The 27,841-nt window shown below is 34.5% G+C and overlaps 1 pseudogene; it reads right to left on the bottom strand.

The window, feature by feature from the left end:
• Window positions 1–12,691: 12,691 nt before the first annotated feature.
• LOC137251046 (protein retinal degeneration B-like) overlaps window positions 12,692–27,841 on the bottom strand; it is a 71,144-nt pseudogene continuing 55,994 nt past the window's right edge.

Here is a 27,841-nt window from a genome sequence, read left to right as displayed (position 1 = left end):
GGGAATACTCACTCTCTACAGCAGGTCACAAAAGAAATGGCCATAGATTGCTTCCGCAATGGCATAAATGATGAATTTACTCAACACACATTATATGCAGCAAAACCAAGAGATTTAGAAAGTGCATACGCAATTGCCACAGAGATTCTTTATAAAAGGCAGAATAATCCGATACGACGAGAAGCGTATAACTACCCTAAACAGCCACAAAATGAAAGGAGGTATCAACCAGGAGTTCAACCTATTCCCCATATGGGAAGATCAAACCCGACACCAATGGACGTGGATACATCAATAGGAAGATTCCGGCAATCCACGAATAATCAGCATCAACAACAGCAATCGTATCAACAGAATCCTTTCGGAAACAACTATGAACGACAAAGAGCAGGATATGCACCTTTTAATCCCAATGGAGGAGAACCATTTAAACGAAACCACCAACCAACGTCATCAAGATATAATATAGTACCGCAGAAACTACAAAGGATCAATCAAATAACGGATAATAATAGTGATCAGTCATTAAAGGTAAATATAGATGAAAGTGAATTTGAAAATAGAGCTACTTTTTTAGACGAGTAAATAATCTGCCGTGTCTTCAGATTATTTTACATGATAATAAAAAACTTTTAGTTTTAATAGACACAGGCTCGACATTAAATTATATTAGGAAAAATATTCCAAATGGAAAGACCTTTCCAGTTAAATAATTTGTTAGTAGAACTCTGAATGGTTCAAACACAATAAACTCAGCTAAGAAGATAAGAATGCTAGGATAAGAATTAGTATTTTTTGAAATCGAAGAATTAAAAGAATTTGATATGATATTAGGAGAACAATCCTTGAGAGAAATGAAGGCTAAGATAGATCTGTTCGAATATAAAATGATGTATGTCAGGAGAACAGAGCAGAAGAAAAAAGAAATGGATGTCAGTCAAGTAAATTTCACAATAGATGAGAGCAAATATAAAAAAGGGGTTGAAGAAATTATGAGAATTAATGAGGAAACAAATCCTATTTTACCATTTACAACAACAATTGAAGCCACGATTCGCACTAAAACTGAAGAGCCAATATGGACAAAACAGTACCCTTACCCCTTTTCAGACAATAATTTCATAAATAAAGAAATAAATAAAATGCTAGAGAATAATATAATTAAACCCAGTAAGAGTCCCTATAACTCACCCGTTTGGACTGTACCAAAGAAAGGAACTGACGAGTTAGGAAACCCTAAGAGAAGAATGGTCATAGACTTCCAGAAATTGAATAGCGAAACCATTACCGATAGATATCCCATACCTGATGTCAACATGACAATACAGAATTTAGGTAAAGCAACTGTTTTTACAACCCTAGATTTGGAAGCAGGTTTCCATCAGATAAAAATCAAGGAGTCAGACACCGAAAAGACAGCCTTTAGCATAAACGGAGCAAAATATGAATTCTTAAGGCTGCCGTTTGGACTAAAGAATGCACCTTCAATATTTCAAAGATGCGTAGATGACATATTAAGAAATTACATAGGAAAATTCGTACATGTATATATAGACGATGTGTTAATATATTCATCCTCACATGATGAACATATGGAACACATAAGAATTGTTATAAATGCACTGCGTCAAGCAAATATGAAGATTTCATATGAAAAATCTCATTTTTTCAAAGACAGCACTGAATATTTAGGATATATTATTAAACATAACAGAATAACTGTAGACCCACAAAAAATTGAGACCATAAAAAACTACCCTGTGCCTATGAATCTGAAAGAATTAAGATCATTTTTAGGGCTAGCAGGATGTTATAGAAAATTCATCAAAGACTACGCCAAGATTACCAAACCCCTAACATTGTTTTTAAGAGGAGAAAACGGTATCGTAAAGGAAAAGCAAAGTGAAAGAATGCAAATAAAATTAGATGAGGAAGCCGTAAAAGCGATGAATATATTAAAAAAGGAATTACAAGCACAAGTCGAACTCTTTCAACCCGATTTCAATAAACCCTTTGATTTAACCACGGACGCAAGTAATTTTGCCATAGGAGCTGTGTTATCCCAAGGTAGAAATCCCATTTGTTTTATATCCAGAACACTAAGCGAGACGGAACAAAAATATAGCACAAACGAAAAAGAGTTATTAGCCATAATTTGGGCACTACAAAAACTCAGAAACTATTTATATGGACGATCAGACCTTACAATCTATACGGATCATCAGTCCTTAACCTACTCTATTTCAGAGAAGAACCCTAATAATAAACTAAAAAGGTGGAAAAACCAAATAGAAGAATACGGTGCCAAATTGGTATACAAACCAGGTTCTCAAAACATCGTTGCGGATGCACTAAGTCGGCAACAAACAATTAACCGACTCAGAATCGCAGCACTCTCAACTCAGCTCACCCACTGAAACCATAAGAAGGGTAGGCACTAGCTTAAACCATTTTAATAATCAAATTATTATCCAAACTAACAATGGATTAGTAAGAATAGAAAGTAAAAATATATTCGGAAAATTTAGACATACCATATACTTCACAACTATAGAACAATTGATAAGTGATATTAAAGGCGTACTACACCCAAACAATATTAACGCCATAATCACTACCGAAGAAATTCTATACAAAATAAAAACTACACTAGTACAAACTTTCCCAACCACTACTTTTGTAATAACAAATGCATTAGTCAGAGACATCACTGACGAAAATGAACAGAATGAGATAGTTGAACAAATACACAGAAGAGCACATAGAAATTATAGAAATAATATAAAAGAACTGTCTGAGAGCTATTACTGGCCTAACATGCGAGATATGGCAAAGAAGGCAGCACAAATATGTGAGATATGTAAAAAATGTAAATACGACAGACGTCCTAATAAATTACTTTACGGAAAAACACCAATACCAAATGAAGTAGGTACACATCTGCACATGGATAAATTTTTTATGGACAACCAAATATATATAACTACAGTAGATAGATACTCAAAATTCTGCTATATAAGAAAAATACCAGATAAGAAAAACTCATACATATATTTGAATGAAATACTATCCCAAATATTCCCATACGCAACGAACCTAACAACTGATAACGACCCGACATATGTTAATGTAGTAGCAAAATCCTTATACGATCGACTACATATACAGCACACAGCAGTGCCACCACAACATTCCACAACGAACGGTCAAGTAGAGCGGACGCACAGCACAATAGTGGAGCTAACTAACTTAATAATAAAGGAAACCAAAGGTAAACACGAAGAGGTAATATTCGAAGCAGTACGACAGTACAATAAAACCATTCACTCGGTCACAGGACATAAACCCGAGGACGTTTTTTTCAACAGGGGAGGATACGACTATACAGTCATCAGAAACAGAATTCGTTATAAGCAAGAAAGAGATATCACCCAACAGAAGGCACCGAACAAACAAATTATTTACGAGAAAGGTGATATTATTTACGTTAAGAGAAGCCGAAGAAATAAAAAACACGAAAGATTTATGAAAAAAATAATTGAACAGGATAACGGTAAAACAGTCACAACAACTGATAAAAGAATAATACACAAAGATAACATCCGTACGAACTAGAAATGAATCTCACAATGATAATAATCTTGCTGTGCATAAACAGAATTAGTTCAGACACAAGTATTACAGACCTGAAGGGAAAAGATTATATATTAATAGAAACGAATCCAGCTTTTATATTTGATAGCTATGATTATTCATATCATATTACAAATTTAACTAGAATATTAACACCTTACCAAAATATATTAAACTCAAAATATAATTTAGATTCAAATCCTGAAGTGAAAATATTACACCGAAAAATTGAAATATTAATAAAACAGATTAATCCAGTTAATAGATTTAAAAGAGGATTAAACGCTTTAGGGACAATATTAAAATGGATAACAGGTACACCAGACCACGATGATGAAGTAGATATACAGACAAGAATCAATCAACTAATTGAGGGACACAATAAACAAAAAATAATAAATAGTAATTTCGAAAAAATGTTAAACAAATTAAACCCCAAGGATTTCTCTGAAAAATTAATACTCACAGAAGTCTGCAATGAACTGAATACTCTCCTAACTACAATTAATTTAGCAAAAAATAACAACTTCCTGTCAACTTCATTGGACTTAGAAGAAATTACAGAAATCATTGCGAAAGAAAAAACAAATGTTTTAACCATAAATATTTTAGAATATGCAGAAATTAAAATTGTTAAATTCAAACAAAACTTTGTAACAGTTTACAAATACCCAAAAATCAAAGAAAAATGTGAACAATTCTACATCCACTCATTAGCTTCAAAAAAAGGAAAATTAGTTATGGATAAAAATATTGCTTTATGTAAAGGAAATCGATACGTAAGAATCAATAAATGTAAAGATTTTATAGATCAAACTATATGTAAGCAGAATAAAAAGGACGGATGTACAATACAAATATTAGAGAAAAATAATGCTCAATGTAAAATGATAAAAGAAAAGAATCCACCCTTTATTAATTATGGTAACGGAAACATTATTATTAGCGGATTGAATATATTAAACAACGAGATTTTAGATGGAGATTTTTCAATTTATTTCAAAACCAATATAACATTAAATAACGAAGTATATATAAACATTAGGGAAACTATGGTAAAAATACTCCATAAAAAGCATAAAGAAAATCTAGATATATTAGAATACTTAGAATCTCAATCAGAATACAAGTTCAATAATCTAGACGAAATATTATCTATATTTGTACCAATTGAACAAAATCCAATCAAGACTACATTTATAACTATATTAATTATAACCCTATTAATCACAATAACCAAACAATTATTAGGATTTAGAGTAAGGAGAAGGAATATACTTTATCAAAGAGCACTAATACAATGTCAAAAAGACCATGAAGAAAGAAAACAAAAATTACTAGAGTCCAAATTGTAAATGAGGACATTTAATTTTAAGAGGGAGGAGAGTTAGTGCAACAGAAAATACACTACTGTACCGATAACATCATCCCATGTATGATATAGAATCAGTAGTTTACATAAAAAGTATGGTCCTCTTTAAACATTGTCTATCTATCTATTAACCATTATCAGAAACCAAAACATTGTAAGCAAAGATAAGAGTTCTATTTAAACATAAACCAAATACAAACGTAAACAAAACATAAACAAAACCAAATAAAATATTATCAGCGAACAAAAGATTCCTATTCAACCATTGTAAGCATAGATAAGACTTCTACTTAAACATTATCAGCAAGATCCTTTTTTTGAACATTATCAGCAGCCACTAAACAAAAGAAACCAGAGCATATAAATAGACGATTAAGCATAGAAATAAGTTAGTCTTCTATTACACTGAAGCATATGAACTTCAGTTTAGAATTCATTAAAGTACATATAGATACAAATAAAGTATATTGTTTTATTTAAAATCGAAAGTACATACTTATACATGAGTATGTATAAATTAAATTTTTTTGTAATTTGAGTAACTTTGTTAATTTGCTAATAAATACAATTTGAACTTTGTTCTTTGTCATAGGTTTTTTGTTTTTTATGTTTACATGATGTATGTGTGTGCATACATACATACATATGCATGTCATGTATATATGTATGTATGTATATCATGAAAATTTGTATGTGTTTTAATTTTACAACAAAATATCAAGACAACCATGTTGAAATATTTTTTTGTATACTGAAAGAATCATTTTTAAAATAGCCTTCAATTTTCGTCCTAGAAATGATTTCTCTACAGAATTTGTGTGTGTTCTGTATGAAGCATTATTAAAATTTTATAATAAAGTTTTTTCAAAAATATTTTCTTATTCTGTTAGCTGTTTTTTTCTAAACTTTTCTCATTTGTTTTTCACGTTCCTTTTTTTTCATTTTAATCTATTTAACATACATTTAGAAATTAGGTTGATTGAAAAACCATCATACAACAGGATGAAACAGTCTTTCTTACCAGGTACCTATAAGATGCAAATACAAAGTAGTATTTCAATGTATTTTCTGAAATAAAATAGTTTAGTATGGTTACTTATTATTGAAAATATATAAAAATATAATATTGTGACGACTATGAGTGACACTAAGTGATACTCACATCCCTAGTCTGATGCTAAGTAAATAAAGTCACAACAACAATAAAGCAGACAGTTACTTGTATCCACATAAACGAATCAATCATTATGTATACACATATGTGGGTACACGCAGCTGAGAAGCAAGGCACAACCATATGCAGACATCTTATTTGAGATGCTCCTAAATGTAGGCAATCATAATTGTGGAAGTGTCGCTCACACATACAAGCATGTGGTATGAGAGAAGCTATAAAATCGTGCCAATTTAGTTATAGCTGAGAAGTTTGAGAGCTCATGGACAATACTAGTAGATTCTAGAAGATGCGAACGAGGAAACCATAGAGTATAAAAGGACGCAGATGTAGAGGCGCTGGAATTCAGTTTGATTTGAGTTGTCAAGCAGTTACGACTAAGACGATATCTAGCGAGCAATAGCAGTATTATTTTGAAAGTCAGTTTCATTTAAGCTATCAGTTTGGTTATTAAGCTATTCGTTGCACAGTTTGAGTGTTATTGTGAAGTATTTTAATAAAGGCCATTTTTCCATTATTCAATATTGGAGTTATTTATTCACCAGTTTAGCGATACGAACCAAGCAGAAGGGCAAATAAGAGGATTTGCAAGCAAATTCGTTACAATATAATCAAATAATTATAATTTTTTTTTTTTATATATGTGCATATATATCTATACAATATGTTTACATATAACTACGCGCATTCTTCGTCCTATTGGCAAGTTCGCTGTCTGAGGACTCTATCTATGTATCTATTACAGGACCTCTCAATTGATGATATATATCACACAACTAGATGAAAACAGCGACCAACTTAAAAAATCGTGATGTTCAGAAAACGCGAAAAACTGTCTATCTCTCCCATATTAGGGAACTACGCTTCCGCCGCCGCTGAATGTCAAAAATATCAGTGCGTCGGCGGCAGCGTTCGGCCCGATTCTATATTTTCTCCTCTTTTAAGACTGTCTAGTAGACTGGGTCGATTTATTAACCGATATCGCGCCATCTATTTTTCGATAGGATTTGGGCTCAGGAAAAAAAGTTCCACTACGCATACCAAAAAAAAAAATTTTGAGCCTGCGAAATTACATCGATTTTTTTCGATTTTTTATGCATTTTTTTCATTTTCAAGGCTCCAAATCATTTTTTAGGTATTTTTTTTTTGTGTCAATTGGCAATGCAAAATTGGTAAATGCAGTTTTTTGAAAAAAAAAATTCTTTTATGGAGATTTAGAAGAAATCAACTTTTTTTCACAGGCCCGAAAATTATTTTTTTGGGTATGCGTAGTGGAGCTGTTTTTTCCTGAGCCCGAAAAATCGATGGCACGATACCGGTTAACTTTCGTCAATACTAATCGACCCAACCCACTGTCTAGGCCATTTATTGTTCATATCGAAAATTCGTACCATATGGTCGAAAGGGGTATCAAGGGATGTGCATCACTGTCTTTTATACAAATCCAATTACGAAATTTAACACTTTCTAATGGTTCGAAAGGTATTTGAGCAAACAGACGCTTTCAATGCCAGCTTAACACGGATTTCGCATCACCGAATTCACCAAGTTATTAAAACAAAACACTTAACGAAAAGTTATATAATAAATTTAAATGCTCACTTCGCATAATTTGTTCAAAAAATTAATAAAGAACAATGAATTTATATATAATGCCCCAAGTCGAACATGCTTCCAAATTGTTCTCAAGTTGTTAAAAAAGCAAGTTTCGGGTAAAAGGTGCCGTTTTTTTTTTAAATTTTATATCCCGAAAGAATAAGCGAAATCAGTGATGCAAAATCCTTTAGTAGGCTCCAGTGGTTTAAATTCTTCTTTGAAATGATTCTCACCTCATACTTAAGATGAAGATCTATGCACGTATGAGAAGGGTTTGAAAAATCACTTTATTTTCTTAACTATAAAATAGCGTCTGAAATCTTACTTTTGATTTTCATTCTTCATTATTAAACACCCAAGTCTCCCGGTTTGACATTTCGTAAAGCTGGCGGCCCTATCCCCAACTAGTCCCATGGAGTGAATCACATTGTATATATCCTATCAACCATGTCTAAATATGACCTACACGTTACGGCTCCTGTTACAAATGTGAATACGTAGGCACATATTTTAACCACGTTAGGCTTTGTCCTTCGTAAGAACACTCAAAGTGGTGAAGCAAAAGATTTCTAAAGACAGTCGTACAAATGACAAGGTGTTCTACTACTCTAACGTAGGGGATATTCTGAAAACTGAAGGCGGTCATCCATAATGAGCTCTTATATCATAAGACCGGAAACGAAGATTATTGAAGTCAATGTCTCGAACACAAACTTAAATAGTAACCGGAACTAAATTGACAACTCACAGAGCGATTTCGGTCAAGTTATTCGGGTATTCACGTTGGGCGGACATGACACAAATTTTTCTTAATGTATTAATAATTGCAATTAAGTAAATAATTAACACGTTTTATATACTTGCCATAGGTTAACTAACTCTACATACTATTTTCTAATTATTATATTATTATATAACTGTTCTAAAACTACTTACTGATATTTATAATCTATCAGAGTTTATAGAAAATTAAGAAATAAATGGCGTATTCTTATTGGCCTGGCTATCAGGTCATCATCTAATGTGTTCAAATTGTTTATTTATTAAAAAAAACAAGCTATGTATGGAAAAAAATGTTCACCCTGTTAACTTGATAACTAGACCGACTTAAATACCCGCAATACCAATAAGGGAAGCCGGTGAAAGTGCTAAACGAACAACAGAAATTAGCCAATGTGATATGTTATTTGCCGACTGTGTTAAAAAGGGTGTTCCATATGGCAGCGTATCCGGCTCATAATCTTCAACGAGTTTAGAAAGAGAAAAAGGATGGGACATAAACAGTAACCTTAAAAAGGACCTGGGTAGTCCTTAAAATGAAGGCTAGGCTTTTATTTCAGATAACAGCCCCGCGAAGGGGGGAAAATACTCGAGATGGGAGGCATCTTTAATTATTTTAGTCCAGTATAGCAATGGGCTAATGATCGGGTATTATACTTCACAAAACTACTGAAATAAAGCATTAAAACAAATATTTAATTGGCGAGCCGGACCCGTACGCATCTTGCGCAGCCAATGTAAAAGTATCTTATCAAATATCAACGGAAATCAGCTGTTCTATCAGTCCATTAAAACTTGCGCTGCCATCTGGCTTATCGTAGCAACTGCCGGTACTGCAGTGAAAATATTCACAATAGTGCCATAGTACAAATAGATTTTTTTGTGTGCTCATAATCGTTTATTTTTAACAAATTATTTGAATAAAATATAGCTAAACAAAAGCACTACGACCAAAATTTCCCAAAGCTCGCTAATAGCAGAGTCTCCATCTTTACAACCAAAACTTTATTTATAGATTTGGATTCCAAATAAGAGCGAATAAGGGACCCGTACATAAAAACAGCAATTAGAAATAATATATATGTTATCCCTTCAAGGGGTGAGTCATGTGGACTGGCAATCAACCAAGGAAAAACGGAGCTGCTTTTTTTACGCGAAAATACAAGGTCCCTTTTTCACAACACCCTCCTTTGGGAGAATACCGATGGCACTTTTTGCTAGGGTTAAGAATATGGACATCATATTGGACAGGCGGCAGTGTGGTGGTATGCCTAGCACACCACGGATTCTGGGTTCAACTCCTTGGCAAAGTAACATCAAAAGTGTGGAAAAAGTTTTCTTCAATTAGGAACAAGTTTTTCTAATCGGGGTCGCCCCTGAAAACACTCCGAGTGTATTTATGTCACGAAGAGCTTTTCAGTGAAAGCTCATCTGCCTTGCAGATGTCGTTCGGAGTCGGCATAAAACATGTACTTACCGTCCCGCCACGGTGTAAGAAAAATTAAAACTACGCAATTTGGAAGAGAAGCTCCGCCTTAATCTCCTGGGAGGTAAATCGCACAAAGAATTTTTTATTTTTATTTATATATTTTTTGGACGGAAAACTGTCCTGGAGAGAAAATATGGCTGATAGGGTTAGGAAGGCTTCGGTTGTCTTGGACCTACGGTAAGAGCTGAAGACTCTCATCGATGGTAGCTAAGCCAATTTTTCTCTATGGGGTAGTGGTATGCGGGGACGCATTTAGCACGGCGAAGTTGGTCGGGAAGGCCGGTGCTGGAGTTTGTTGTCAGAGTCCCGATGTAGGCCGCAAGTTTAAGTTGTCTGAACACTGCAAGGTCGTCTAAGTGCTACTACGGTTAACAATTCAACATCTACTCCTATAGCCATGCAGCTATTAAAGCCCTTAGCTCAACTGTGGTGCGATCGAGGGTTGTGTGGAATGCCTGAACTCGCTTGAGGCTGCGTAGAACTATTGTAACTATTAATATCGTCTAGTTCCCGGGACATAGCAAAAAACATGGCACCTGGGCCGCGGAACTCCTATATCTGTATGGAACACGGTGTATCCCTGGCTATCTGTGATGTGCTCTTCTTTAGATGGGCGCGAGTCAGTTAAACAAAAACTGGAAGTGTGTAGCAAGCGGCTTGCTGAAATTATTGAGTTCAGCAAGGCTTTATGTTTTAATGGTGATTGGGGTTTTGACGGCTCATTTTCAAGTGGAATTCCATGCAGTACGTCTCAATATATGAAAAACGAGACGATTTGAAATCATCGAAACACTTCATGCTCGGCAGTCCAGCTTTTTCCAGAGCTATGCGAAAGTATTTCGGTCTCGGCTTACTAGGGTCTCTGAAGGACTTATCCAGTGTCGATATCGGTCTTATTCGAAACATCATCATTGCCAAGCAACGGTTTTTTAAATATCTACAGCTGGGGTGGCTACCTTTCAGTTGGCAATTTTTATCAAAAAACGTAAGGATAAAACTAATCTTAAAATCCATGTTTGGGCTTTGAAATAAAAAATTGACGTATCAAATTTTTTATTATACATTTCTTTTTGCATGATGTTTTCAGAAAATGTATCATAAGTCAATCAGGCTGCTCATGATCTCGTTAATTTTCTGGTTAGACAATTCAGACAAGATACCTATGTACTATTTTTTTAATATGACTCTTGACACTCCGTAAGAAGGGTCGGTAATCTGTTAAAGCCATTAAAAAATCTTAATTTATTTAATTTTTCGGTTTTCTTTTTCTTTTTTTTTTAACGAAAATCCCTTTAAAACTTAAGGTCCAAGAACTTATGTTTTGACAGTGTTGTCAGGTTTATTTCTTTGTAGCTTTCCAATTTTGCTCCCATTTCTTCTATTTTCAACTAGTTTTATTCAATGTTCAATTTTCTTTTTTGAACGAAAAAAATTTTTATTTATATTTTTTAATGAAAAAAATTAAAATTTGAGTTTTCCTTTTGCGTTCATTATGACAGGAAAATTTTCAACATGCGTTCTTTCGCCAGCGCCAAAACGACGCAAAGGTCGAAGGTATTCGGGCGTTTAGAATTAAATAAATAAAATTTTTTAAAACAACTAAGCAGTTCGCAAGGTTTCCGATCCTAGGAGATAATTATAAAATATATTCGGTTAACTGTTTGTTTGTATGGACTTCCAAAAGTCTCACACGGTATTTGATCTAAGCATCAGGTTTTATCTAACCAGTTGATCAGCATTAACGCGCTGCCTGTTAAGGTGATTAAAGTCTCTTATACAATTAGTTACGTCGTTTTGCACTCTCATTGACGACATACAATTTTTAATAATAATTTTACTTACCACGTGACACATTAGGCATGTTTTACGTCAATATTTTATTATTATAATGATTTTCTTTTATGCATTCAAACCGATTTAATTCTAATACTGTACTAAATAATGCAATTAGTCGAATGCAAATGATTCGGTAAGTGAACAATGCTGAGCTCTTGCTTCATCACAATCAATCAATACTCTATTACTACGGACACTAAATAACAGGGATGCACCTTAACGTTAAGCTAATCGTTTATCAAAAAATTTCCACCGTTTCCGTTGAAACACTTCGAAATATTATCGATAAAGAAATTATCAAGATAAATTGTATCTCGTTTTTAACCGAAACGAAAAGCTTTCGTTAACGTTAAAAACGTTAACAAAAACGTGATACTTTATGTTTGAATTGTGCTGGCAATGCTATAGCCATGGTGAAGCCGTAAGGTGGTAACAACGAGCGCACATACACACACAAACTCCATATAATTTGTTTGTGTAATTCGTTGGTGGTAATGTCAAAAACACTCTGAGAAATATTCGTACTGTCAAAATTCATGAGAAAAGTTGCAATCAGCTTGTCTATTGCTTTCATCTTTAATGACTCCGCCATCAATCAGCTTTGCCAGCATAGTTTTAAATTAATAATCAACATAAACGATTTGATTTCGTTTTGATATGGCAGAAAACGAAACAAAATCATTTCGTTAATTTGACGTTCTTAACGTTAATAAACGAAACGAAATGACTTTGTTTCGTTTATTGACGTTAATTATCGTAACGAAATGATATCGGTTCGTTGGTTAAGCATGCCTGCTAAATAAGAATGCGTTCTCATAAATAGTAGTTACACTATATAGGATTATTTAGTTAGGTAGTAGATATACAGTTATAGTGTTTTTTTTCCTGATTTTATATTCTTATGCTTATTGATGCTGGACAAACATTGAAGCGAGCGAGTGCTCTATGAGGGAACATCTGTAAGTGACGTTTCGTTGATGAGCGCTAAGCTTCAGAGGCTGCGTGACACTTTTATGTTTTGATTTTTTCAAAATTTTAGTTGCCATATATCAAGAATTTAGATGGACGTTATAAGTTTAAATTTAAATTTATTAATTAAAATTTGTATCCCAAAATTTCTTTTCTTGTGTTCCGCTGCTTCAAAGCCAAGTTATATTTTGCGCAGGCGCGCTATTAAGAACATCAGTCGCTTTTAGCACAGCGTTTTGTTTTATTTTAAGATTCTCTTTATTTAGTATTTTTTTTTTTTTTGTTGTTTGCATTTAGTGTAGACTTAGATAGGTTTTTCGTTTCAGGTAACCGCTGCGTACGGGCGACGATAATCCAGTTTCGTAGCTATTTTATGGAATTTGATTTTGTTGATGTGATTTTTATGCCATGATTATTTTTTTATTATATATGTTGCAATTATTTGAGCGATATTGGTGGTGGTTAGGTGCGCATAGAGAGGATAAAGCGAGAAAGAGATGCAAAACGCACGCGCACAGTGGATGTGGTTGTGGATGATGATGGGAGCAGGTGATCAATGTATTTTTTTTTTGCAGAGTTTGATGACGTATATAAGAAGACATAAAGAAAAGATTTGATGAGTAAAAAGCATAAATGCTGACTTTTGTATATATGTATGTATGCATATTTTTCATTAAAATTATATGATATAATATATACACATAAATACGTTATAGTCTAATAGACGCCAATTATGTGTAACAAATGATCCAATTATTGTATTTTGGTATAACAATTACTAACATAAATTCTTACAGCTAATTTAATTGAAAATAACCAATTTGAGTATTTTGTGTTTTAATTATTTAATTTTGTTTTTGTTTTTTTTTAAATAATTTGTTAGTTTAACCTTTAAAATAAAGTTTTATACCCAGCTGTGTTATATATGTTTGGTGTAAATAGCAATATTTGCTTCCTCTAATGTAGGGGCGTGCACACTTGCTCAGTTATACAAATGTGTGTCAATGAGGTGAAACAACCTAACTTGAGTTCAGGTCATTGTGGATAAGACAAGTGTGATAACTTCTCCATAGACGTCAAAATTACAAATAGAATAGATCACCTGATTTTTTATTGACTATCGCTGTCTCATTCTGTATCTCTTCGACGGATAAGATATCACACTTGTTTTATATATATATTATTTATTTATATTATATTTATATTTATATTTATATTTGAATTCTTAGGTTTTTCACAGCGATTGATTTTAATTTTCAAATCAACTGCTAGGTGGAATATCACCCTATATCCACCGTCAGTTTGAAAACGCCCTATCTGAGAATATTTTTCAAAAATATCCCGCTTCAGAATTGGTTTCAATAACACCCTACATATCTGAACTTAAATTCGATAATAGCTGGGGCATTTATGAAACAAATCCTGAGAAAGGGAATTCTTTTACCAAATTCAGAGATGGCGAGTTTATAAAAATATTCTCAGATAGGGCACTTCCGAGCTAGCAGTGGAGATAGGGGATAGTCCAATCAGCCGTCGAAATGTTCTCTCACCAAAATAAATAAGGACGGGATTGTCTTCGGCTGTGTCGAAGACTTCATACCTTTCATGAATGGAGTCTTATCCCATTCGCAATATCCGAATAATCGGCTGTATAAGATATGTAATATATTCAGAATAGATGTACATACTTAAGCGATATTCACGGTAGATCTTAAAATATATAAATTTGGTGTCACGTTGTTTATAAGGGATGGACTCCTAAGCTACTTAATCGACTTCAATCAAATTTCCACACCGTGTGCAGTTTGATCCAAATTGAAAGATAGAATAGCGTTCCTGTGAAGTTTATTTCCGCGAAGTGGACCAGGGACCTTTCTATTCAAACAAATTATATTCACGGATCTATTTGCCTGAAATTTGGTATATAGGTAGCCTTCTGCCTAGATTAGTATTTACGAAACTGTTTTTCCGAGAAGAGGACCAGGGACCGATCTTTTCGAACAAATTCTGTTCTTGTTTCGATTTACCTGAAATTGGGCATATAGGCCCTGGATTAGTATTTATGACACTTTTTTCAGGAAATGTGGCAGGGACCGACTGTGACTGGGACTGGATTTGGAACTCAAACTGGGACTTAGACTGGGACTGGGATTGGAACTGCAACTGAAAATGGGACTGCGGCTAGGCCTAGGACTTGGACTTGGGGTGGGACTGGAACTAGGAAAAAGGGATGGAGCAGAACGAGAAGAACTAGAGGGAAGAGTGAAGGAGAAAGAGATAGAGTTAGAGTAGGAAGAATATAGAGAGATATGGATAGATGGAGCGCCAAAGAAGTGAAGGAAAAGACGGAAATGGAGAAAGAGACGCAGAAAATAGAAAGGCAGGAGAAAGAGTGAATAAAAAGATAAGGGAAAGGGCGAGAGAGGAGAAAGGATAGTAAGAGGTAAAAACTGCTTAAAAGTTATGCAGATAGATCAAAGCTAGGGCAGAGCAACGTTTGCCGGGTCTGCTAGAATCAAATAAATAATAGATCGGTAATTGCTCACATAAAGTTTCACGTTTCTTGTTGCCAACAAGAGTTAGCTATGAAAATTAATCCTTTATCTGAACAAAAGGTTGTATGGGATATATAATATATATACGACTAATCTCTACGATTTTTTCAGACAACAACAGATACCATATATGTAAGCATTTTAAGCAATTTGAAGCTTATAGCTGTTAAAATGGGGCAGACATCACGGAAATGTTCTCATCTGAACAATCGGTTGTACGCGATATATACGGCGGTATGATGGTAGCGTGCTCCGCCTACCACACCGTATGCCCTGGGTTCACATTCCGGGCAAGGCAACATCAAAATAAGGGTTTTCAATTAGAAGAAAAATTTTCTAAGCGGGGTCGCCACTCGGCAGTGTTTGGCAAGCGCCCCGGGTGTATTTCTGCCATGAAAAGCTCTCAGTGAAAACTCATCTGCCTTGCAGATGCCGTTCGGAGTCGGCATAAAACATGTAGGTCCCGTCCGGCCAATTTGCAGGGAAAATCAAGAGGAGCACGACGCAGATTGGAAGAGAAGCTCGGCCTTAGATCTCTTCGGAGTTTATCGCGCCTTACATTTATTTCGTTTTTTTATTTATGATTTATGTATCTCTACGATTTTTTATACAACAATATGTACCGTATACGAAAGCATCTGGTAAACTTTTAAGTTTTTATCTGATAAATATACATAAATAAATATGCTAAAGCTATTTAAAATTTGTTCAAATGTGCTTCTTTGGTCCTTAATATTGTTTTTATTTTTATACTCAGTTGAGCAGAGCTCACAGAGTATATTAAGTTTGATTGAATAACGGTTGGTTGTACATATATAAAGGAATCGAGATAGATATAGACTTCCATATATCAAAATAATCAGGATCGAAAAAAAATTTGATTGAGCCTGTCCGTCCGTCCGTCCGTTAACACGATAACTTGAGTAAATTTTGAGGTATCTTGATGAAATTTGGTATGTAGGTTCCTGAGCACTCATCTCAGATCGCTATTTAAAATGAACTATATCGGACTATAACCACGCCCACTTTTTCGATATCGAAAATTTCGAAAAACCGAAAAAGTGCGATAATTCATTACAAAAGACAGATAAAGCGACGAAACTTGGTATATGAGTTGAACTTATAACGCAGAATAGAAAATTAGTAAAATTTTGGACAATGGGCGTGGCACCGCCCACTTTTAAAAGAAGGTAATTTAGAAGTTTTGCAAGCTGTAATTTGACAGTCGCTGAAGATATCATGATGAAATTTGGCAGGAACGTTAATCCTATTACTATATGTACGCTTAATAAAAATTAGCAAAATCGGAGAAGGACCACGCCCACTTTTAAAAAAAATTTTTTTTTAAAAGTAAAATTTTAACAAAAAATTTAATATCTTTACAGTATATAAGTAAATTATGTCAACATTCAACTCCAGTAATGATGTGGTGCAACAAAATACAAAAATATAAGAAAATTTCAAAATGGGCGTGGCTCCGCCCTTTTTTATTTAATATGTCTAGGATACTTTTAACGCCATAAGTCGAACAAAAATTAACCAATCCTTTTGAAATTTGGTACGGGCATAGATTTTATGACGTTAAATGTTTTCTATGAAAATGGGCGGAATCGGTTGATGTCTAGCCCAGTTTTTATACACAGTCGTCCGTCTGTCCTTCCGCATGGCCGTTAACACGATAACTTGAGCAAAAATCGATATATCTTTAATGAACTTAGTTCACGTGCTTACTTGAACTCACTTTATCTTGGTATGAAAAATTAACGAAATCCGACTATGACCACGCCCACTTTTTCGATATCGAAAATTACGAAAAATGAAAAAAATGCCATAATTCTATACCAAATACGAAAAAAGGGATGAAACATGGTAAGGTAATTGGATTGTTTTGTTGACGCGAAATATAACTTTAGAAAAAACTTTATAAAATGGTTGTGACACCTACCATATTAAGTAGCATGAAAATGAAAAATTTCTGCAGGGCGAAATAAAAAACCCTTAAAATCTTGGCAGGTATTACATATATAAATAAATTAGCGGTATCCATCAGATAATGTTCTGGGTCACCCTGGTCCACATGGTCGATATCTGGAAAACGCCTTCACATATACAACTACCACCACTCCATTTTAAAACCCTCATTAGTACCTTTAATTTGATACCCATATCGTACAAACACATTATAGAGTCACCCCTGGTCCACCTTTATGGCGATATCTCGAAAAGGCGACCACCTATACAACAACCACCACTCCCTTTTAAAACCCTCATTAATACCTTTAATTTGATACCCATATCACCCCTGGTCCACCTTTATGGCGATATCTCGAAACGGCGTCCACCTATGAAACTAAGGATTACTCCCTTTTAAAATACTCATTAACACCTTTCTTTTGATACCCATATTGTACAAACAAATTCTAGGGTCACCCCTGGTCCACCTTTATGGCGATATCTCGAAACGGCGTCCACCTATGGAACTAACTCCCTTTTAAAATACTCATTAACACCTTTCATTTGATACCCATATCGTACAAACGCACTCTAGAGTCACCCTTGGTCCACCTTTATGGCGATATCTCGAAAAGGCGACCACCTATACAACAACCACCACTCCCTTTTAAAACCCTCATTAATACCTTTAATTTGATACCCATATCACCCCTGGTCCACCTTTATGGCGATATCTCGAAACGGCGTCCACCTATGAAACTAAGGATTACTCCCTTTTAAAATACTCATTAACACCTTTCTTTTGATACCCATATTGTACAAACAAATTCTAGGGTCACCCCTGGTCCACCTTTATGGCGATATCTCGAAACGGCGTCCACCTATGGAACTAACTCCCTTTTAAAATACTCATTAACACCTTTCATTTGATACCCATATCGTACAAACGCACTCTAGAGTCACCCTTGGTCCACCTTTATGGCGATATCTCGAAAAGGCGACCACCTATACAACAACCACCACTCCCTTTTAAAACCCTCATTAATACCTTTAATTTGATACCCATATCACCCCTGGTCCACCTTTATGGCGATATCTCGAAACGGCGTCCACCTATGGAACTAAGGATTACTCCCTTTTAAAATACTCATTAACACCTTTCTTTTGATACCCATATCGTACAAACGCATTCTAGAGTCAACCCTGATCCACCTTTATGGCTATATCCCTAAATGGCGTCCACCTATAGAACTATGGCCCACTCCCTCATAAAATACTCTTTAATGCTTTTCATTTGATACGCATGTCATACAAACACATTCCAGGGTTTCCATCGGTTCATTTTCCTACATGGTTATTTTCCCTTATGTTGTCACCATAGCTCTCAACTGAGTATGTAATGTTCGGTTACACCCGAACTTAACCTTCCTTACTTGTTTGTTATAAACTAATTATTTCCATATAAGTATAACATAATGTAGTAAATCATAGCAACTTTCTTTTGTGGTCATTAAAAGTATGTATGTGTGTAAGAGTATGCCTTAAAATTATAATGATTTAAAAAAATATATTCTATGTAAAGTATGGTTTGTTTATCTTGCTTGGTTAGTTTAAATCGTCTGTGTTTGGCTCAATGCTTTGCTGTACAAATAAAAATAATGTTAGAAAAAAAAATACTGAAATTAAGTAAACAAAAAATTTATAAATTCTGTCAACGAAAGATTAGGAAGAACTATATATACAGCAAATAAAACGAAAACTAAGGCCCACTTGCAGATCGGCAAGTTTCTGTTTAACTCAGATTTATAGTTCCGAACAGAAAATTAGCAGTGGTTATTTTTACCAAAATTCGTCAGCTAAATGTTTTTATTTTTATTTTTGTTAATTTAAAAATAGACCTCCATCAATTTTACAACTGAAGCTATGCAAACCAATCTCAAAAACTTTTCGAAAATATTCAGGAAAGTTTTTCAGAGTTTTCTGAATTTTTTTGAGTATGCAAATTTATAGCCTAATTAATTTTAGTCTGTCAAAGTAAAAGCTATAAGTTTCTCAAAATTCGTAGACATTTTACGAAGTGTTTTTATATTTGTATGGCGGGGAAAATGGTTAAAAAAATATATGCAAATTTTGAGAGACTTGTACTCTGTAGAACTAAAACTAATTGGGTAACAAAATTGCATACTCAAACAAATTCAAAAATTTTCAAATAAAATAAAAAATTTAAGCACTTCCTTTATATAAATGGACAAAAATCAGCGAAAAATGTCTCCTTATATAGACATATTCTTGCTAAACTTTTATTTTTAAATTTTGACATAGAAATTGCAAAAATATTTATGAGAAGTAAAAATATAAAAGTGGAGCGCACATTACTTGGATTGGAAAGTTGGTAGGAAAGGAGATATGATTAGTCAATCAATTGCGCTCCACCTTTATATTTGTACTTGTCATAAATATTTTTGCAATTTCTATGTCAAAATTTAAAAAAATCAAAGTTTAGGAAGGATATGTCTTTATATAAGGAGACATTTTTCGCTGACTTTTGTTCATTTATATAAAGAAGGTACTTAAAATTGGTTTATTTTATTTTTATTTTCTCCTTTTCTTACATTTTCTCGGTGTCTCCACCTATATGTGACCCGGCCTATGAAAAGGTGGCTTATGACACAAACAAGAAATTGCGAGAAACAGCTGTTAAAGATAAACAATGCATTTCTTCAGTTTCTTAGTAGTAATTTTTTTTTTGAGTCATAAACCACCTTTTCATAGGCCGGGTCACATATGTTAAGTTTTACGCTTTTAACTCAATGAGAACTTACATAAAAATCAATCCCAAAATTCCCTCCGTTCCGTTTGATTTTTCTAAATATCTCAATCCCTGCGCCACCTAGCGAAACTTTCTGTATTGTGTCATCGGCTGTCATCAACCTCTGAATTAAGCTCTAAATTTTTAGCCTCTAGCTCATCGAGAAGATTCTTAAAACCCGGTTTCAATTTTCCAAATTATTATCTAATTTTTTCGATATCTAAATATTTCAATCCGTGCGCCACATAACGGAATTTTTTTCGCCTTTTCATAAATTTTCTCGGCGTCCTATCCTATCTATGAAGTTTTACAGTTGTAGCTCAATGAGAACTTACATAAAAATCAATCCCAAAATTCCCTCCATTTCATGCGATTTTTCTAAATATCTCATCCGTGCGCCCCCTGGCTAATCTTTTTGTATCGTGTCATCGACCTCTGAATTAAGTTTGAAATTTCAAGTATCTAGCTCATAGAGAAGTTACTTAAAAGCTGGTTTGAAAATTTTTAAATTCTTATCTAATTATTTCGATCCGTGCGCCACCTTACGGATTTTTTCCTATTGTGGCATTGTCATGGTGTTTTAACCTTTGTAGCTCAATAAGAAGGCACTTAAAAATCGTTTGCAAGATTTGTATGAAAAAAGGACAAACATTCAGCCGACCTAATGTAAAGCAAGCAAAATTAGAAATAATCGTAAAATTTTCTCGCATTTTATGTAAAATTCACACAGATGCTAAAAGAAATAATTAGTCAAGTTATCTACATTAAAAACCTAATTGAACGCAATCTTTCATACAAAATACAAATTCTTAATTATCTCATTATTGCCTTATTGCATACCTAATGGAGTTGAAACTCCAGTCGGTTATGCTTGGTGTCTCGAATTTTACTGTCAATGTCAACAAATGACAATAAAGAGTTAATTATTTTCAATAATTTACGAAAAATAGAAAAGCACGAAAAAAATTAAAAATGTTATTTTCGCTGCATTTGCAGCAAAAGATAATATGGTTTTTTTTGTAAGAGCGAAATTTTGTTTGGGGCTGTTGACAGATGTTCGCTTAATGAAGCAAGTGGCCCTGTGTAAAAAGGAAAACTTAATTATGTCATTAAATAAAATTTTGATTGTATGATTTTTTAGTAATCGGGGATTGCCCATATTACTTTTTTTTAAATGTATGAAAACATTTATTTGAAGCAATTTTTTAATTTTATAATTTATTTAATAATTTGGGAAAAATTTAAACAACGTGACATCAGGACGGACAAGGCGACAGCTGTTTCGATCATACCTTGTAAATCTCTTCAAAGCCTTTTCTCCCGGGAGTGGGAGTCGATTCCATTTCAACTATCGTAGGGGTGCGAGTTCGACTCCCACTCCCGGGAGAAAAGGCTTTGAAGAGATTTACAAGGTATGATCGAAACAGCTGTCGCCTTGTCCGTCCTGATGTCACGTTGTTTAAATTTTTCCCAAATTATTAAATAAATTATAAAATTTTGATTCGTTTAAGTTTCCTTGTGAAATTTGTATTACATTGGTTGGAGTAGTTTAAATTGCAAATTTCATGGAATGATTTTCTTGAATTATTGAAAACAGAATTTAATTTTTGATATAACGCACGTTTTATTGTAAACAGATGCAAATCAAAACTTTCATATTTCGAAATTTGATGATACCGCAAAAGAGCCGTCTAGTGAGATTACGATCACATGTATGAAAAAATAAAACTCCGTTTGCGTTTTCCTAGAAACTCAAAGCTTTACATTAATTCTGTCTACAATAAAACGAGCGATATGTAAAAAATTGCCACTGCTATTTTTTCGCTGCTTTAGTTTGTCATGAAAGGTTAAATTCATACATATCTGACAAATTTTGATATTAATTCTGAGCTAAAAAACAGCTTGGCGTTCTGGAAGTGTGTCTTAAAACATAAAACAAGTTTGTTAGTTTCAGTTTGTTTGAAGACGAAAATAATATACTCAGCTGTGCTTTTTCATAAAACGCAATTTTTTTTAAATTGTTGTGACCAATATTTAAATTTTATTATTTACTACTAGACGACCTTGACTTTGGCATACCCTCCTAGTTTTAAAAGGATTCCAAGAAGTGTTTATCTCAACTTCTACTCTCCACTCACTTTTTACCCCTCCTACTACTTTTCCTCCCACTTCATCTCGTTCTACTTATTCCTCTCTTTTGACTTTTAAAACTGCCTATGTCAATGCCTATGGTCTCCATAGGTTATGCTTCAAGCTGTCAAGTTTTTATTGCAATTCACGGAATAGTTGGAATAAGCAAGCGCAACTGAAGTTGTAATGCCAGTAAAGTGCATATGCCCGAAAACCTATACTGTACCTCTCTAGTCTCTCATTTCTCCTTTATGGGTTTCTTTCTCTTCTTCATCTTTTTCCACTTCTTCATTCTTGTTTTTTCTCCCATTTTTTCTCACTTTCTTACTCGTCTACTTCTTTCCTTCTCTCTTCTTCTTCTTATTTCTATTACTATTTCCATTCTTATTGCTATCAATATTCCTAATTTATGGGGAAAGTGTGGTAGCTTTTAAAACAATATTTCTCGAAACTTGAATAATTACGGCATTTTTTTCACAAGAGTTCGCAGAACATTTTCATTTAATATTTTGTCTGCTGAGTGGAATATCATATTATTCCGTCTGCAATCTCGAAAACGTCCTATCTCAAAAAATGTTTGAATAACGCCCTATTTTAGAATTTGTTTCAAAAATGCCGTACTTCAGAATTCGGTTCAAAGACACCCTACCTACAGAATTAGTTTCAAAAACGTCCTATCAGAACTCAAATCAATACATTTCGACATTAGCTGGAGTGTTTATGAAAACAATTCTAAGACAGAAGTTTTCCACATGGTCCTTCCAGCTTCCAATATTACATAAGAAACAGCAAAATGAGGAAAACGCATATGGGTTCCCCAAAACCTTAGGAAAAACGATTCAAATTCATTAGGTTAAGTGAAGCTGGATAACTTACTATTCGCAATATAAATATTTCCAATTTTTCGTTTTACTTTGTACAAATTGGCAAAGTCAATGGTACTCCAAAGTACACAGCTATTCCATTTTATCCTACTTATATTTATATTATTATATCGTTTTCCTATCATATATATTATTTCTAATTGCTGTTTTTGAGTACGGGTCCTTTTTTCGCTCTTATTTGTAATCCAAATCTAGAAATAAAGATTTGGTTGTAAAGATGGAGATTCGGGCTATTAGCGACTTTGGGAAATTTTGGTCGTAGTGCTTTTGTTTAGCTATATTTTATGAAAATAATTTGTTAAAAATAAACGATTGTGAGCTTTTCTTTGTGTGCTATCTATTTGTACTATGTCACTATTGTGAATATTTGCACTGCATTACCGGCAGTTGCTACCATAGCCAGATGGCAGCGCAAGCTGTAAGTTTTAATTGATTGACAGAACAGCTGATTTCCGTTGATATTTGATAAGAGACTTTTATATTGGTTGCGCAAGATGCGTACGGGTCCGGCTCGTATCTATTTCTTTCTCATTTCCTATTCTTATCTGTTTTTATCTTTTTATTTCTGATATAACTGATACTCCTCTTAATTTTTCTTTTCCTTTTCCTTCTCGTTCCAATTCCTCTATCTTATTGCCTTTTGGTTGGCCGCCGTGGTGTGATGGTAGCGTACTCCGCCTATCACAACGAAGATCCTGGGTTCACGCGCCAAGCAAAGCCACATCAAAATTTTAGAAATAAAGTTTTTTCAATTAGAAGAAAACTTTTATAGGCGGGGTAGCCACTAGGCAGTATTTGGCAAGCACTCCGAATGTATTTCTGCTATGAAAAGCTCTCAGTGAAAACTCATCTGCGCGAGCAGATGCCATTCATAGTCGGGATAAAAAAAGTAGGTTCCGTCTCGACAATTTGTAAGAAAAATTACAAGGAGTATGACGCAAATTGGAAGAGAAACGCCTTACATTTATTATTTTTTATTGCCTTTTTGTTTTCGTCTCTTTTTTTATTTCTTTTTCCATCTATTTCCTTTCACTTTTATATAGTTTTTTCTGCCTCGAGAAAAAATATTGGGTGGGTGATACAAATAGCTCCGGAGATTATTATTTTTATGACTTTATATCAGTAGGGCGTGAAGCTTCACTGACAAAAAATAAGCTAGTAAATAAATAAATAAATGTAAGACGCGATATTCTCCGAAGAGATCTAAGGCCGAGCTTCTCTTCCAATTTGCGTCGTGCTCTCTTGATTTTCCCTACAAATTGGCCGGACGGAACCTACAGAAATACAGAAATACACCCGGAGCGCTTGCCAAACACTGCCGAGGGGCGACATCGCTTACTTAAAAATTTCTTCTAATTGAAAACCTTATTTCTAAAATTTTGATGTTGCTTTGTCCGGGGTGCGAACCCAGGGCATACGGCGTGGTATGCAGAGCACGCTACCAACACACCACGGCGGCCGCTAGTAAAATCAACAAATCTTAAATTTTGAATTATTAAACCGAGTTTTTTGTAAAGAAAACAAATATGTTTAGTTATTTTAACAGGTTCTCAAACAATCTAACTGATGTTTTCTGTTAAAAGAGCTGATTTTATAGGCCAGGTGCAACTGTCAATATTATGCAAATACAAATTCAAAGAGGAACTTACGCTTACGGCGCTCACTACCCTATTATTATGACCATAGTAGAATCCTTCGTCATATAAAGGCCGTTATTTTAAAGGTTTTCTTTGGTATTGTTATAGTGACAGTAACAATTGTTAAGTTAACAGAGCTTTGGCTTACGTATGATGAATTTTTTATACCTTTCATGAACATGAAATGGCATATCAACTTTGGTCCGATGTTTGTAACGTTGAGAAATATAGAAGATAGACTCACCATTAAGTATACAGAATTGATCAGGGCGACGAACTGAGTTGATATAGCCATATCCGTTTGTCCGTCCGTCCGTCTGTCTGTTTGAACGCAAATTAGTCCCTCAAATTTTGAGATATCTCAATGAAATTGGCACAAGGATGTATTTTTGTATTATATTAGATATTTGTGGGATCCGGTAGGATCGGACCACTATAACATATATCTCCCATACAACCGATCTTTCAGATAAGACGATTTTGGTCATTCCTGTCGCAATTTAGAAAGTATAAACGTGAAACTCCGTGATATGTATTCTAATTTATCATAGAAGATTTTCTGAAAAAATCACTTTGATCGGAGCTATATATAGTATATATCCCATACAACCGATCGTTCAGATAAGGGGGTTTTTGCCATTTTTATACTCAGTTGAGCAGAGCTCACAGAGTATATTAAGTTTGATTGGATAACGGTTGGTTGTACATATATAAAGGAATCGAGATAGATATAGACTTCCATATATCAAAATAATCAGGATCGAAAAAAAATTTGATTGAGCCATGTCCGTCCGTCCGTCCGTCCGTCCGTCCGCCCGTTAACACGATAACTTGAGTAAATTTTGAGGTATCTTGATGAAATTTGGTATGTAGGTTCCTGAGCACTCATCTCAGATCGCTATTTAAAATGAACGATATCGGACTATAACCACGCCCACTTTTTCGAATTTCGAAAAACCGAAAAAGTGCGATAATTCATTACAAAAGACAGATAAAGCGACGAAACTTGGTAGATGGGTTGACGTTATGACACAGAATAGAAAATTAGTAAGATTTTGGACAATGGGCGTGGCACCGTCCACTTTTACAAGAAGGTAATTTAAAAGTTTTGCAAGCTGTAATTTGGCAGTCGTTGAAGATATCATGATGAAATTTGGCAGGAACGTTACTACTATTACCCTATATGTGCTAAATAAAAATTAGCAAAATTGGATGAAGAACGCGCCCACTTTTTAAAAAAAATTTTTTTTAAATTCAAATTTTAACAAAAAATTTAATATCTTTACTGTATATAAGTAAATTAAGTCAAAATTCAACTCCAGTAATGATATGATGCAACAAAATACAAAAATAAAAGAAAATTTCAAAATGGGCGTGGCTCCGCCCATTTTCATTTAGTTTGTCCAGAATACTTTTATTGCCATAAGTCGAACAAAAATTTACCAATCCTTCTCAAATTTGGTAGGAGCATAGATTCTATGACGGTAACTGTTCTCTGTGAAAATGGGCGAAATCGGTGGAAGCCACGCCCAGTTTTTATACACAGTCCACCGTCTGTCCTTCCGCTCGGCCGTTAACACAATAACTTGAGCAAAATCCGATATATCTTTACTAAACTTAGCCCACGTACTTACCTGAACTCACTTTTTTTTGGTATAAAAAATGGGCGAAATCTGACCATAACCACGCCCACTTCATCGATATCGAAAATTACGAAAAATGAAAAAAATGCCATAATTCTATACCAAATACGAAAAAAGGGATGAAACATGGTAACTGGATTGGTTTATTGACGCAAAATATAACTTTGGAAAAAACTTTGTAAAATGGGTGTGACACCTACCATATTAAGTAGAAGAAAATGAAAAAGTTCTACAAGGCGAAATCAACAGCCCTTGGAATCTTGGCAGGAATACTGTTAGTGGCATTGCATATATAAATAAATTAGCAGCACCCGACAGATGATTTTCTGGATCACCTGGTCCACATTTTGGTCGATATCGCGAGAACGCCTTCACATATACATCTAAGGGCCACTCGCTTTTAAAACCCTCATTAATACCTTTAATTTGATATCCATATCGTACAAAAACATACCAGAGTCACCCCTGTCCCACCCTAATGGCGATATCTCGAAAAGGCGTCCACCTATAGATCTAATGCCCACTCCCTCTTAAAATGCTCAGTAACACCTTTGGTTTGATACCCATATCGTACAAACATTCTAGAGTCACCCCTGGCCCACCCTAATGGCGATATCTCGAAAAGGCGTCCACCTATAGAACTAGTGTCCACTCCCTCTTAAAATGCTCAGTAACACCTTTCGTTTGATACCCATATCGTACAAACATTCTAGAGTCAACCCTGGCCCACCCTAATGGCGATATCTCGAAAAGGCGTCCACCTATAGACCTAATGCCCACTCCCTCTTAAAATGCTCAGTAACACCTTTCGTTTGATACCCATATCGTACAAACATTCTAGAGTCACACCTGGCCCACCCTAATGGCGATATTTCGAAAAGGCGTCCACCTATAGAACTAAGGATTACTCCCTTTTAAAATACTCATTACCACCTTTCATTTGATACCCATATCGTACAAACACATTCTAGAGTCACCCTGGCCAACCCTAATGGCGATATCTCGAAAAGGCGTCCACCTATAGACCTAATGTCCACTCCCTCTTAAAATGCTCAGTAACACCTTTCGTTTGATACCCATATCGAACAAACATTCTAGAGTCACCCCTGGCCCATCCTAATGGCGATATCTCGAAAAGGCGTCCACCTATAGAACTAATGTCCACTCCCTCTTAAAATGCTCAGTAACACCTTTCGTTTGATACCCATATCGTACAAACATTCTAGAGTCACCCCTGTCCCACCCTAATGACGATATATCGAAAAGGCGTCCACCTATAGACCTAATGCCCACTCCCTCTTAAAATGCTCAGTAACACCTTTCGTTTGATACCCATATCGTACAAACATTCTAGAGTCACACCTGCTCCACCCTAATGGCG

Source organism: Eurosta solidaginis, chromosome 4 (assembly GCF_040869045.1).
Source record: "Eurosta solidaginis isolate ZX-2024a chromosome 4, ASM4086904v1, whole genome shotgun sequence".
Classification (NCBI taxonomy): Eukaryota; Metazoa; Arthropoda; class Insecta; order Diptera; family Tephritidae; genus Eurosta; species Eurosta solidaginis.
Note: the sequence above shows the minus strand (reverse complement) of the source record. Positions and strands in the feature narration are given on the sequence as shown.